Below are 13,400 nucleotides of genomic sequence, written 5' to 3' on the forward strand. Positions count from 1 at the left end.
ACATAAAAACTATTTCACGGTCCTAGAGTTCCATTTATAGACGACAATTTCAGATTCACCCCAAAGACTCCCAGGTAGTGGTAACTTTGGGATCGGATTTTTTAAGGCCCATTGCTAAGTTTGGTTTGATCCCCATCTAATCAATAATTGACTGAGAATCTGTATAGTTTCATGAAAAGGTGATGTCAGAAGTGGGATTTGAACCCACGCCTCCAAGAGAGACTGCGACCTGAACGCAGCGCCTTAGACCACTCGGCCATCCTGACTTCTTGTGGATTCTGTGCCTTAACTCTTTCCAAGTTAGTCAGAAGAAATATGACCAGTAATTGTCATTGAAAATTATTTTAAAATATTTAATATTACAGTTTTTATTTCAATACATTTGTTTAAACTATTAGTTATCAAGCCTATTTTGAGCTAAATGGCCAAGCCCCATTTTAAAAAAATATGACTTTTATCACTGTATGCAGTAATAACTCTGGAATGCTTCTACATATCCCCGTAATTCTGAAAGTGTTTTTTGTGACACATTGTACTTTACATTAACTGTAAATTTAGGTCAATATATTTTTAGTTTTTTTCTGTGAAAATATCTAAATTTTGTTTAAAATTTTGAAATATTAGTCATTTTTATTCTTTGACTGCTTATATCCTTAAACCAACTTGTCGCACCACACAAAAATGTAAATAAATAGCATTTTTCATATGTGTACTTTTTGTCAGCATTCACTTTCAAACCTCCTTTTATTTTGTTAGGATGTTAGAAATGTTAGATTTCTCACAAAATGCGGTGATGCACCATATTTCTTCAGAATCTACTGTTTGGCCACACAGCAGGGCTTTGAAAATAAGAGCGCTATTTGGATTTTGGAATGCAGATTTTGCAAGAATAGTTTGCAGGTAAAATTTGCAGAGTACCAAAAGTACCAAAACAGCAGAAACCCCCCCAAAGTGACCCCATTTTAGAAATTACTTCTCACAATGAATTCATATACACCACAGCATTTCATAGTCAAACATACATGGTTGAAATCATTCAGCTAGTGTCTGATACATGCTTTCTTTATCAGCTATCAGGTTCCCTTTAAATCCTCTTACAGCTAAGTGAAATGGAAATAAACAAAACAGAGGAAAAATTACAAAAAAATAATTTGCTCAAATGGAAAAGTTCCCATTTCTCATCTTTTTAACATTTTATTTTCTGTAGATAGTTAAGATTTTTAGGCCTTTTACATTTTGTTTAAATAATCAGTCCACGTGCTTTGTTTATTTTCTCCTTAAAATGTAAAGAATCAAGAAAAATGATGTTGCCGAAACCCGGGATCTTTAGATCTTCAGTCTAACGCTCTCCCATCTGAGCTATTTCGGCCAAACACAAACAACTTTAGGAGTGCTAGACACTTGGCAAATGTCAAGCGAAACCCCTGAAAGTAGATATTTTTATTTTTGCTTTGACTGGTTTTTGCAGCATGATTTCTATTTGAAACTCCTGCTATTTTGTTGTACATATTTAATAACTTTCATTAACTCTTTGTGAATGAGTAGAAAAAAACAGCAATTTTGACAGAGATTTTTTTACATTTTCAATTTGACTCCATTCATCAGGTTCATTCAAACCCTGTGTTTGTGAGACAGGTGATGGTTGCACATAAAAGACAATGTGCATGCATAATGTTACATCAAGTTTTATTTGTTATTAAATGCAAATAATTGGAGCAAAAAAGGAGACAAGAATTTAGAGAAAATATTTTAATGATTGTTAACTTTCAATGTGAAAACATTTGTCCCAAAATGTGCTGAAACTTAGATGTCAGTATCGCATGTGCATTTCAGACTTTAAAACTATGATTACCTGCTTTTTAAGCTTTTGTTTATTAAGTATTTTTATGGTCTATTGATGAATGAGGTAATCAAATATGAAATTAGACTTACCGGCAATTCAGTTTATAGAAATCTCCCAGAACAGCCCCATAGGATGTGGAGTCTCCGCCCTAATAGGGAAAGAGAACACAAAGAGTTGAAATAGTCCCGCCCCATTGACCGCCGGCAGTATTTTTATAGTGCCAAGACAGCTAACATATGCACATAAAAACTATTTCACGGTCCTAGAGTTCCATTTATAGACGACAATTTCAGATTCACCCCAAAGACTCCCAGGTAGTGGTAACTTTGGGATCGGATTTTTTAAGGCCCATTGCTAAGTTTGGTTTGATCCCCATCTAATCAATAATTGACTGAGAATCTGTATAGTTTCATGAAAAGGTGATGTCAGAAGTGGGATTTGAACCCACGCCTCCAAGAGAGACTGCGACCTGAACGCAGCGCCTTAGACCACTCGGCCATCCTGACTTCTTGTGGATTCTGTGCCTTAACTCTTTCCAAGTTAGTCAGAAGAAATATGACCAGTAATTGTCATTGAAAATTATTTTAAAATATTTAATATTACAGTTTTTATTTCAATACATTTGTTTAAACTATTAGTTATCAAGCCTATTTTGAGCTAAATGGCCAAGCCCCATTTTAAAAAAATATGACTTTTATCACTGTATGCAGTAATAACTCTGGAATGCTTCTACATATCCCCGTAATTCTGAAAGTGTTTTTTTGTGACACATTGTACTTTACATTAACTGTAAATTTAGGTCAATATATTTTTAGTTTTTTTCTGTGAAAATATCTAAATTTTGTTTAAAATTTTGAAATATTAGTCATTTTTATTCTTTGACTGCTTATATCCTTAAACCAACTTGTCGCACCACACAAAAATGTAAATAAATAACATTTTTCATATGTGTACTTTTTGTCAGCATTCACTTTCAAACCTCCTTTTATTTTGTTAGGATGTTAGAAATGTTAGATTTCTCACAAAATGCGGTGATGCACCATATTTCTTCAGAATCTACTGTTTGGCCACACAGCAGGGCTTTGAAAATAAGAGCGCTATTTGGATTTTGGAATGCAGATTTTGCAAGAATAGTTTGCAGGTAAAATTTGCAGAGTACCAAAAGTACCAAAACAGCAGAAACCCCCCCAAAGTGACCCCATTTTAGAAATTACTTCTCACAATGAATTCATATACACCACAGCATTTCATAGTCAAACATACATGGTTGAAATCATTCAGCTAGTGTCTGATACATGCTTTCTTTATCAGCTATCAGGTTCCCTTTAAATCCTCTTACAGCTAAGTGAAATGGAAATAAACAAAACAGAGGAAAAATTACAAAAAAATAATTTGCTCAAATGGAAAAGTTCCCATTTCTCATCTTTTTAACATTTTATTTTCTGTAGATAGTTAAGATTTTTAGGCCTTTTACATTTTGTTTAAATAATCAGTCCACGTGCTTTGTTTATTTTCTCCTTAAAATGTAAAGAATCAAGAAAAATGATGTTGCCGAAACCCGGGATCGAACCAGGGACCTTTAGATCTTCAGTCTAACGCTCTCCCATCTGAGCTATTTCGGCCAAACACAAACAACTTTAGGAGTGCTAGACACTTGGCAAATGTCAAGCGAAACCCCTGAAAGTAGATATTTTTATTTTTGCTTTGACTGGTTTTTGCAGCATGATTTCTATTTGAAACTCCTGCTATTTTGTTGTACATATTTAATACCTTTCATTAACTCTTTGTGAATGAGTAGAAAAAAACAGCAATTTTGACAGAGATTTTTTTACATTTTCAATTTGACTCCATTCATCAGGTTCATTCAAACCCTGTGTTTGTGAGACAGGTGATGGTTGCACATAAAAGACAATGTGCATGCATAATGTTACATCAAGTTTTATTTGTTATTAAATGCAAATAATTGGAGCAAAAAAGGAGACAACAATATAGAGAAAATATTTTAATGATTGTTAACTTTCAATGTGAAAACATTTGTCCCAAAATGTGCTGAAACTTAGATGTCAGTATCGCATGTGCATTTCAGACTTTAAAACTATGATTACCTGCTTTTTAAGCTTTTGTTTATTAAGTATTTTTATGGTCTATTGATGAATGAGGTAATCAAATATGAAATTAGACTTACCGGCAATTCAGTTTATAGAAATCTCCCAGAACAGCCCCATAGGATGTGGAGTCTCCGCCCTAATAGGGAAAGAGAACACAAAGAGTTGAAATAGTCCCGCCCCATTGACCGCCGGCAGTATTTTTATAGTGCCAAGACAGCTAACATATGCACATAAAAACTATTTCACGGTCCTAGAGTTCCATTTATAGACGACAATTTCAGATTCACCCCAAAGACTCCCAGGTAGTGGTAACTTTGGGATCGGATTTTTTAAGGCCCATTGCTAAGTTTGGTTTGATCCCCATCTAATCAATAATTGACTGAGAATCTGTATAGTTTCATGAAAAGGTGATGTCAGAAGTGGGATTTGAACCCACGCCTCCAAGAGAGACTGCGACCTGAACGCAGCGCCTTAGACCACTCGGCCATCCTGACTTCTTGTGGATTCTGTGCCTTAACTCTTTCCAAGTTAGTCAGAAGAAATATGACCAGTAATTGTCATTGAAAATTATTTTTAAATATTTAATATTACAGTTTTTATTTCAATACATTTGTTTAAACTATTAGTTATCAAGCCTATTTTGAGCTAAATGGCCAAGCCCCATTTTAAAAAAATATGACTTTTATCACTGTATGCAGTAATAACTCTGGAATGCTTCTACATATCCCCGTAATTCTGAAAGTGTTTTTTGTGACACATTGTACTTTACATTAACTGTAAATTTAGGTCAATATATTTTTAGTTTTTTTCTGTGAAAATATCTAAATTTTGTTTAAAATTTTGAAATATTAGTCATTTTTATTCTTTGACTGCTTATATCCTTAAACCAACTTGTCGCACCACACAAAAATGTAAATAAATAGCATTTTTCATATGTGTACTTTTTGTCAGCATTCACTTTCAAACCTCCTTTTATTTTGTTAGGATGTTAGAAATGTTAGATTTCTCACAAAATGCGGTGATGCACCATATTTCTTCAGAATCTACTGTTTGGCCACACAGCAGGGCTTTGAAAATAAGAGCGCTATTTGGATTTTGGAATGCAGATTTTGCAAGAATAGTTTGCAGGTAAAATTTGCAGAGTACCAAAAGTACCAAAACAGCAGAAACCCCCCCAAAGTGACCCCATTTTAGAAATTACTTCTCACAATGAATTCATATACACCACAGCATTTCATAGTCAAACATACATGGTTGAAATCATTCAGCTAGTGTCTGATACATGCTTTCTTTATCAGCTATCAGGTTCCCTTTAAATCCTCTTACAGCTAAGTGAAATGGAAATAAACAAAACAGAGGAAAAATTACAAAAAAATAATTTGCTCAAATGGAAAAGTTCCCATTTCTCATCTTTTTAACATTTTATTTTCTGTAGATAGTTAAGATTTTTAGGCCTTTTACATTTTGTTTAAATAATCAGTCCACGTGCTTTGTTTATTTTCTCCTTAAAATGTAAAGAATCAAGAAAAATGATGTTGCCGAAACCCGGGATCGAACCAGGGACCTTTAGATCTTCAGTCTAACGCTCTCCCATCTGAGCTATTTCGGCCAAACACAAACAACTTTAGGAGTGCTAGACACTTGGCAAATGTCAAGCGAAACCCCTGAAAGTAGATATTTTTATTTTTGCTTTGACTGGTTTTTGCAGCATGATTTCTATTTGAAACTCCTGCTATTTTGTTGTACATATTTAATAACTTTCATTAACTCTTTGTGAATGAGTAGAAAAAAACAGCAATTTTGACAGAGATTTTTTTACATTTTCAATTTGACTCCATTCATCAGGTTCATTCAAACCCTGTGTTTGTGAGACAGGTGATGGTTGCACATAAAAGACAATGTGCATGCATAATGTTACATCAAGTTTTATTTGTTATTAAATGCAAATAATTGGAGCAAAAAAGGAGACAACAATTTAGAGAAAATATTTTAATGATTGTTAACTTTCAATGTGAAAACATTTGTCCCAAAATGTGCTGAAACTTAGATGTCAGTATCGCATGTGCATTTCAGACTTTAAAACTATGATTACCTGCTTTTTAAGCTTTTGTTTATTAAGTATTTTTATGGTCTATTGATGAATGAGGTAATCAAATATGAAATTAGACTTACCGGCAATTCAGTTTATAGAAATCTCCCAGAACAGCCCCATAGGATGTGGAGTCTCCGCCCTAATAGGGAAAGAGAACACAAAGAGTTGAAATAGTCCCGCCCCATTGACCGCCGGCAGTATTTTTATAGTGCCAAGACAGCTAACATATGCACATAAAAACTATTTCACGGTCCTAGAGTTCCATTTATAGACGACAATTTCAGATTCACCCCAAAGACTCCCAGGTAGTGGTAACTTTGGGATCGGATTTTTTAAGGCCCATTGCTAAGTTTGGTTTGATCCCCATCTAATCAATAATTGACTGAGAATCTGTATAGTTTCATGAAAAGGTGATGTCAGAAGTGGGATTTGAACCCACGCCTCCAAGAGAGACTGCGACCTGAACGCAGCGCCTTAGACCACTCGGCCATCCTGACTTCTTGTGGATTCTGTGCCTTAACTCTTTCCAAGTTAGTCAGAAGAAATATGACCAGTAATTGTCATTGAAAATTATTTTAAAATATTTAATATTACAGTTTTTATTTCAATACATTTGTTTAAACTATTAGTTATCAAGCCTATTTTGAGCTAAATGGCCAAGCCCCATTTTAAAAAAATATGACTTTTATCACTGTATGCAGTAATAACTCTGGAATGCTTCTACATATCCCCGTAATTCTGAAAGTGTTTTTTGTGACACATTGTACTTTACATTAACTGTAAATTTAGGTCAATATATTTTTAGTTTTTTTCTGTGAAAATATCTAAATTTTGTTTAAAATTTTGAAATATTAGTCATTTTTATTCTTTGACTGCTTATATCCTTAAACCAACTTGTCGCACCACACAAAAATGTAAATAAATAGCATTTTTCATATGTGTACTTTTTGTCAGCATTCACTTTCAAACCTCCTTTTATTTTGTTAGGATGTTAGAAATGTTAGATTTCTCACAAAATGCGGTGATGCACCATATTTCTTCAGAATCTACTGTTTGGCCACACAGCAGGGCTTTGAAAATAAGAGCGCTATTTGGATTTTGGAATGCAGATTTTGCAAGAATAGTTTGCAGGTAAAATTTGCAGAGTACCAAAAGTACCAAAACAGCAGAAACCCCCCCAAAGTGACCCCATTTTACAAATTACTTCTCACAATGAATTCATATACACCACAGCATTTCATAGTCAAACATACATGGTTGAAATCATTCAGCTAGTGTCTGATACATGCTTTCTTTATCAGCTATCAGGTTCCCTTTAAATCCTCTTACAGCTAAGTGAAATGGAAATAAACAAAACAGAGGAAAAATTACAAAAAAATAATTTGCTCAAATGGAAAAGTTCCCATTTCTCATCTTTTTAACATTTTATTTTCTGTAGATAGTTAAGATTTTTAGGCCTTTTACATTTTCTTTAAATAATCAGTCCACGTGCTTTGTTTATTTTCTCCTTAAAATGTAAAGAATCAAGAAAAATGATGTTGCCGAAACCCGGGATCGAACCAGGGACCTTTAGATCTTCAGTCTAACGCTCTCCCATCTGAGCTATTTCGGCCAAACACAAACAACTTTAGGAGTGCTAGACACTTGGCAAATGTCAAGCGAAACCCCTGAAAGTAGATATTTTTATTTTTGCTTTGACTGGTTTTTGCAGCATGATTTCTATTTGAAACTCCTGCTATTTTGTTGTACATATTTAATACCTTTCATTAACTCTTTGTGAATGAGTAGAAAAAAACAGCAATTTTGACAGAGATTTTTTTACATTTTCAATTTGACTCCATTCATCAGGTTCATTCAAACCCTGTGTTTGTGAGACAGGTGATGGTTGCACATAAAAGACAATGTGCATGCATAATGTTACATCAAGTTTTATTTGTTATTAAATGCAAATAATTGGAGCAAAAAAGGAGACAACAATTTAGAGAAAATATTTTAATGATTGTTAACTTTCAATGTGAAAACATTTGTCCCAAAATGTGCTGAAACTTAGATGTCAGTATCGCATGTGCATTTCAGACTTTAAAACTATGATTACCTGCTTTTTAAGCTTTTGTTTATTAAGTATTTTTATGGTCTATTGATGAATGAGGTAATCAAATATGAAATTAGACTTACCGGCAATTCAGTTTATAGAAATCTCCCAGAACAGCCCCATAGGATGTGGAGTCTCCGCCCTAATAGGGAAAGAGAACACAAAGAGTTGAAATAGTCCCGCCCCATTGACCGCCGGCAGTATTTTTATAGTGCCAAGACAGCTAACATATGCACATAAAAACTATTTCACGGTCCTAGAGTTCCATTTATAGACGACAATTTCAGATTCACCCCAAAGACTCCCAGGTAGTGGTAACTTTGGGATCGGATTTTTTAAGGCCCATTGCTAAGTTTGGTTTGATCCCCATCTAATCAATAATTGACTGAGAATCTGTATAGTTTCATGAAAAGGTGATGTCAGAAGTGGGATTTGAACCCACGCCTCCAAGAGAGACTGCGACCTGAACGCAGCGCCTTAGACCGCTCGGCCATCCTGACTTCTGGTGGATTCTGTTCCTTGACTCTTTCCAAGTTAGTCAGCAGAAATATGACCAGTAATTGTCATTGAAAATTATTTTAAAATATTTAATATTACAGTTTTTATTTCAATACATTTGTTTAAACTATTAGTTATCAAGCCTATTTTGAGCTAAATGGCCAAGCCCCATTTTTAAAAAATATGACTTTTATCACTGTATGCAGTAATAACTCTGGAATGCTTCTACATATCCCCGTAATTCTGAAAGTGTTTTTTGTGACACATTGTACTTTACATTAACTGTAAATTTAGGTCAATATATTTTTAGTTTTTTTCTGTGAAAATATCTAAAGTTTGTTTAAAATTTTGAAATATTAGTCATTTTTATTCTTTGACTGCTTATATCCTTAAACCAACTTGTTGCACCACACAAAAATGTAAATAAATAGCATTTTTCATATGTGTACTTTTTGTCAGCATTCACTTTCAAACCTCCTTTTATTTTGTTAGGATGTTAGAAATGTTAGATTTCTCACAAAATGCGGTGATGCACCATATTTCTTCAGAATCTACTGTTTGGCCACACAGCAGGGCTTTGAAAATAAGAGCGCTATTTGGATTTTGGAATGCAGATTTTGCAAGAATAGTTTGCAGGTAAAATTTGCAGAGTACCAAAAGTACCAAAACAGCAGAAACCCCCCCAAAGTGACCCCATTTTAGAAATTACTTCTCACAATGAATTCATATACACCACAGCATTTCATAGTCAAACATACATGGTTGAAATCATTCAGCTAGTGTCTGATACATGCTTTCTGTATCAGCTATCAGGTTCCCTTTAAACCCTCTTACAGCTAAGTGAAATGGAAATAAACAAAACAGAGGAAAAATTACAAAAAAATAATAATTTGCTCAAATGGAAAAGTTCCCATTTCTCATCTTTTTAACATTTTATTTTCTGTAGATAGTTAAGATTTTTAGGCCTTTTACATTTTCTTTAAATAATCAGTCCACGTGCTTTGTTTATTTTCTCCTTAAAATGTAAAGAATCAAGAAAAATGATGTTGCCGAAACCCGGGATCGAACCAGGGACCTTTAGATCTTCAGTCTAACGCTCTCCCATCTGAGCTATTTCTGCTAAACACAAACAACTTTAGGAGTGCTAGACACTTGGCAAATGTCAAGCGAAACCCCTGAAAGTAGATATTTTTATTTTTGCTTTGACTGGTTTTTGCAGCATGATTTCTATTTGAAACTCCTGCTATTTTGTTGTACATATTTAATAACTTTTATTAACTCTTTGTGAATGAGTAGAAAAAAACAGCAATTTTGACAGAGTTTTTTTACATTTTCAATTTGACTCCATTCATCAGGTTCATTCAAACCCTGTGTTTGTGAGACAGGTGATGGTTGCACATAAAAGACAATGTGCATGCATAATGTTACATCAAGTTTTATTTGTTATTAAATGCAAATAATTGGAGCAAAAAAGGAGACAACAATTTAGAGAAAATATTTTAATGATTGTTAACTTTCAATGTGAAAACATTTGTCCCAAAATGTGCTGAAACTTAGATGTCAGTATCGCATGTGCATTTCAGACGTTAAAACTATGATTACCTACTTTTTAAGCTTTTGTTTATTAAGTATTTTTATGGTCTATTGATGAATGAGGTAATCAAATATGAAATTAGACTTACCGGCAATTCAGTTTATAGAAATCTCCCAGAACAGCCCCATAGGATGTGGAGTCTCCGCTCTAATAGGGAAAGAGAACACAAAGAGTTGAAATAGTCCCGCCACATTGACTGCCCGCAGTATTTTTATAGTGCCAAGACAGCTAACATATGCACATAAAAACTATTTCACGGTCCTAGAGTTCCGTTTATAGACGACAATTTCAGATTCACCTTAAAGACTCCAAGGTAGTGGTAACTTTGGGATCAGGTTTTTTAAGGCCCATTGCTAAGTTTGATTTGATCCCCATCTAATCAATAATTGATTGAGAATCTGTATAGTTTCATGAAAAGGTGATGTCAGAAGTGGGATTCGATCCCACGCCTCCAAGAGAGACTGCGACCTGAACGCAGCGCCTTAGACCACTCGGCCATCCTGACTTCTGGTGGATTCTGTTCCTTGACTCTTTCCAAGTTAGTCAGCAGAAATATGACCAGTAATTGTCATTGAAAATTATTTTAAAATATTTAATATTACAGTCTTTATTTCAATACATTTGTTTAAACTATTAGTTATGAAGCCTATTTTGAGCTAAATGGCCAAGCCCCATTTTTAAAAAATATGACTTTTATCACTGTATGCAGTAATAACTCTGGAATGCTTCTACATATCCCCGTAATTCTGAAAGTGTTTTTTGTGACACATTGTACTTTACATTAACTGTAAATTTAGGTCAATATATTTTTAGTTTTTTTCTGTGAATATATCTAAAGTTTGTTTAAAATTTTGAAATATTAGTCATTTTTATTCTTTGACTGCTTATATCCTTAAACCAACTTGTTGCACCACACAAAAATGTAAATAAATAGCATTTTTCATATGTGTACTTTTTGTCAGCATTCACTTTCAAACCTCCTTTTATTTTGTTAGGATGTTAGAAATGTTAGATTTCTCACAAAATGCGGTGATGCACCATATTTCTTCAGAATCTACTGTTTGGCCACACAGCAGGGCTTTGAAAATAAGAGCGCTATATGGATTTTGGAATGCAGATTTTGCAAGAATAGTTTGCAGGTAAAATTTGCAGAGTACCAAAAGTACCAAAACAGCAGAAACCCCCCCAAAGTGACCCCATTTTAGAAATTACTTCTCACAATGAATTCATATACACCACAGCATTTCATAGTCAAACATACATGGTTGAAATCATTCAGCTAGTGTCTGATACATGCTTTCTGTATCAGCTACTAGGTTCCCCTTAAATCCTCTTACAGCTAAGTGAAATGGAAATAAACAAAACAGAGGAAAAATTACAAAAAAATAATAATTTGCTCAAATGGAAAAGTTCCCATTTCTCATCTTTTTAACATTTTATTTTCTGTAGATAGTTAAGATTTTTAGGCCTTTTACATTTTCTTTAAATAATCAGTCCACGTGCTTTGTTTATTTTCTCCTTAAAATGTAAAGAATCAAGAAAAATGACGTTGCCGAAACCCGGGATCGAACCAGGGACGTTTAGTCTCACGCTCTCCCATCTGAGCTATTTCGGCCAAATACAAAGAACTTTAGGAGTGCTAGACACTTGGCAAATGTCAAGCGAAACCCCTGAAAGTAGATATTTTTATTTTTGCTTTGACTGGTTTTTGCAGCATGATTTCTATTTGAAACTCCTGCTATTTTGTTGTACATATTTAATAACTTTCATTAACTCTTTGTGAATGAGTAGAAAAAAACAGCAATTTTGACAGAGATTTTTTTACATTTTCAATTTGACTCCATTCATCAGGTTCATTTAAACCCTGTGTTTGTGAGACAGGTGATGGTTGCACATAAAAGACAATGTGCATGCATAATGTTACATCAAGTTTTATTTGTTATTAAATGCAAATAATTGGAGCAAAAAAGGAGACAACAATTTAGAGAAAATATTTTAATGATTGTTAACTTTCAATGTGAAAACATTTGTCCCAAAATGTGCTGAAACTTAGATGTCAGTATCGCATGTGCATTTCAGACTTTAAAACTATGATTACCTACTTTTTATGCTTTTGTTTATTAAGTATTTTTATGGTCTATTGATGAATGAGGTAATCAAATATGAAATTAGACTTACCGGCAATTCAGTTTATAGAAATCTCCCAGAACAGCCCCATAGGATGTGGAGTCTCTGCCCTAATAGGGAAAGAGAACACAAAGAGTTGAAATAGTCCCGCCCCATTGACCGCCCGCAGTATTTTTATAGTGCCAAGACAGCTAACATAAAAACTATTTCACGGTCCTAGAGTTCCGTTTATCGACGACAATTTCAGATTCACCCCAAAGACTCCCAGGTAGTGGTAACTTTGGGATCAGGTTTTTTAAGGCCCATTGCTAAGTTTGGTTTGATCCCCATCAAATCAATAATTGCTTGAGAATCTGTATAGTTTCATGAAAAGGTGATGTCAGAAGCGGGATTTGAACCCACGCCTCCAAGAGAGACTGCAAACTGAACGCAGCGCCTTAGACCGCTCGGCCATCCTGACTTCTGGTGGATTCTGTTCCTTGACTCTTTCCAAGTTAGTCAGCAGAAATATGACCAGTAATTGTCATTGAAAATTATTTTAAAATATTTAATATTACAGTTTTTATTTCAATACATTTGTTTAAACTATTAGTTATCAAGCCTATTTTGAGCTAAATGGCCAAGCCCCATTTTAAAAAAATATGACATTTATCACTGTATGCAGTAATAACTCTGGAATGCTTCTACATATCCCCGTAATTCTGAAAGTGTTTTTTGTGACACATTGTACTTTACATTAACTGTAAATTTAGGTCAATATATTTTTAGTTTTTTTCTGTGAAAATATCTAAAGTTTGTTTAAAATTTTGAAATATTAGTCATTTTTATTCTTTGACTGCTTATATCCTTAAACCAACTTGTTGCACCACACAAAAATGTAAATAAATAGCATTTTTCATATGTGTACTTTTTGTCAGCATTCACTTTCAAACCTCCTTTTATTTTGTTAGGATGTTAGAAATGTTAGATTTCTCACAAAATGCGGTGATGCACCATATTTCTTCAGAATCTACTGTTTGGCCACACAGCAGGGCTTTGAAAATAAG

The 13,400-nt window shown here is 33.9% G+C and overlaps 10 non-coding genes across 10 annotated transcripts; all 10 read right to left on the minus strand.

Moving 5' to 3' along the window:
* Nucleotides 1-183: 183 nt before the first annotated feature.
* TRNAL-CAG (transfer RNA leucine (anticodon CAG)) lies at nt 184-266 on the minus strand. Its single transcript has one exon. It is a non-coding gene; the product is annotated as a tRNA-Leu (tRNA).
* A 2,000-nt stretch (nt 267-2,266) lies between these two features.
* TRNAL-CAG (transfer RNA leucine (anticodon CAG)) lies at nt 2,267-2,349 on the minus strand. The gene has a single exon. It is a non-coding gene; the product is annotated as a tRNA-Leu (tRNA).
* A 1,043-nt stretch (nt 2,350-3,392) lies between these two features.
* TRNAF-GAA (transfer RNA phenylalanine (anticodon GAA)) lies at nt 3,393-3,465 on the minus strand. The gene has a single exon. It is a non-coding gene; the product is annotated as a tRNA-Phe (tRNA).
* An 897-nt stretch (nt 3,466-4,362) lies between these two features.
* Nucleotides 4,363-4,445, minus strand: TRNAL-CAG (transfer RNA leucine (anticodon CAG)). The gene has a single exon. It is a non-coding gene; the product is annotated as a tRNA-Leu (tRNA).
* A 1,042-nt stretch (nt 4,446-5,487) lies between these two features.
* TRNAF-GAA (transfer RNA phenylalanine (anticodon GAA)) lies at nt 5,488-5,560 on the minus strand. Its single transcript has one exon. It is a non-coding gene; the product is annotated as a tRNA-Phe (tRNA).
* An 897-nt stretch (nt 5,561-6,457) lies between these two features.
* On the minus strand, nt 6,458-6,540 carry TRNAL-CAG (transfer RNA leucine (anticodon CAG)). The gene has a single exon. It is a non-coding gene; the product is annotated as a tRNA-Leu (tRNA).
* A 1,042-nt stretch (nt 6,541-7,582) lies between these two features.
* Nucleotides 7,583-7,655, minus strand: TRNAF-GAA (transfer RNA phenylalanine (anticodon GAA)). Its single transcript has one exon. It is a non-coding gene; the product is annotated as a tRNA-Phe (tRNA).
* An 897-nt stretch (nt 7,656-8,552) lies between these two features.
* Nucleotides 8,553-8,635, minus strand: TRNAL-CAG (transfer RNA leucine (anticodon CAG)). Its single transcript has one exon. It is a non-coding gene; the product is annotated as a tRNA-Leu (tRNA).
* A 1,045-nt stretch (nt 8,636-9,680) lies between these two features.
* Nucleotides 9,681-9,753, minus strand: TRNAF-GAA (transfer RNA phenylalanine (anticodon GAA)). The gene has a single exon. It is a non-coding gene; the product is annotated as a tRNA-Phe (tRNA).
* An 896-nt stretch (nt 9,754-10,649) lies between these two features.
* Nucleotides 10,650-10,732, minus strand: TRNAL-CAG (transfer RNA leucine (anticodon CAG)). Its single transcript has one exon. It is a non-coding gene; the product is annotated as a tRNA-Leu (tRNA).
* Between the last annotated feature and the right edge of the window lie 2,668 nt (nt 10,733-13,400).

The sequence above is a fragment of the Ranitomeya variabilis genome, chromosome 4 (genome assembly GCF_051348905.1).
Source record: "Ranitomeya variabilis isolate aRanVar5 chromosome 4, aRanVar5.hap1, whole genome shotgun sequence".
NCBI classification, from domain to species: Eukaryota; Metazoa; Chordata; class Amphibia; order Anura; family Dendrobatidae; genus Ranitomeya; species Ranitomeya variabilis.